Below are 1,292 nucleotides of genomic sequence, written 5' to 3'. Positions count from 1 at the left end.
AGCTACCGCCGAGAAACAGACAGTCGCACATGGTTCTCACGCTCTCTTTCATCTCGCTGTACTCGTTCGTCTCGAGAATCTTCGCCAGCAGGGAGAGCAGACTGCACAGGCATTCGAACAAACTTTTGAGATCGCACGCGCCGTCCGGGTTCCCTTGGTCGGTCTCCATGTTGCCGCACACGGTTCCGGAGACGAAGGCGTCGACGAATCGACGTTCGAATCCGTTTACGCGCACAAGCTGAGGGGACAGACCCATCATCGAACCCGACGGTGCGTATCCGGATCTGTACGACGTGGAAACCATGCGCATCAACCCGTATTAGTGAGTTCGGGGTCGGCCAGCTGCGCGTGAACGCGCCTCTCGTAATTGTCGTCCATGCGAGATTGCTTGGCGTTCGCCTTTTCCGTCGGCGCCTTTCTCTTCTTCTCTCGGGATCTCGCCGATCGTTCGCCGGCTGTCGAGGTAGAAGTGCCGGCGAGACCGGGAACTCTAGTTGCCATTACAGTTTGTTTTATTTTTTTTAACAACACCGACGATTTTGCGGCTCGTCCTTGTCATTAATGACAACCTGCGTTCGGCCGGGCAACCCAAGATGTCTTGGCGTTCGTCGGCTAGCAAACGCATCCGCCTCACCTCTTGGTACGTGGAACTGGAGACGGTTAGAAGATCGTCCAAGAAAAACGGAACCTGATTCGGTTATTCCGGCGCCACGGGGAATATCGGAGGACGAGGCCGCCGCCGCCGCTTCCGCAGCTGCAGCTGCAGCAGCATCTTCGCGAATGCACACGAATGACAATTTGACAAAAAGAAAGAAACAGAGACGAAAAGTTAAAGTTTTTAACGATTTAATTGTTTCATCCGAAACCTGCACACCTTCTCGCCCATCATCCGTTGCAGCAGACTCGAACATTCCGTCAGACGGGACGTGCTCACCTCGAATATCCGAGGCAGCAGCCGGTCTCCGGGAAGTGGTCTCAGCCGATGGTACCTAGGCAGTAGCACGACGGAGTTCTCAAAGCGAACGCCGTACACGGTCCTCTTGAGCAGGTACAAAGTACTTTCGTCCGAGTTCGATAGCAAGAAATGCTTCTTCGATTCAGTTTGTCGGAATAGCAGAGCAGAATCGTCATCAGGTCGCACACGAACTGCTTGACGTCATCCAGAAACGATTCGTCGATCGCAGCACCCTCGTCCGGTAACCTTTCGGAAGAGACGTGCACCAGAAACGATTCCCTCAGAGCTTGCATCAACTTTGTCTCCCTCTTCAACTTTCCCACGACGATGTCCCGTC

Source organism: Anneissia japonica, unplaced genomic scaffold, assembly GCF_011630105.1.
Source record: "Anneissia japonica isolate Jap-2015-1 unplaced genomic scaffold, ASM1163010v1 scaffold6790_len54694_cov202, whole genome shotgun sequence".
Classification (NCBI taxonomy): domain Eukaryota; kingdom Metazoa; phylum Echinodermata; class Crinoidea; order Comatulida; family Comatulidae; genus Anneissia; species Anneissia japonica.
Note: the sequence above shows the minus strand (reverse complement) of the source record.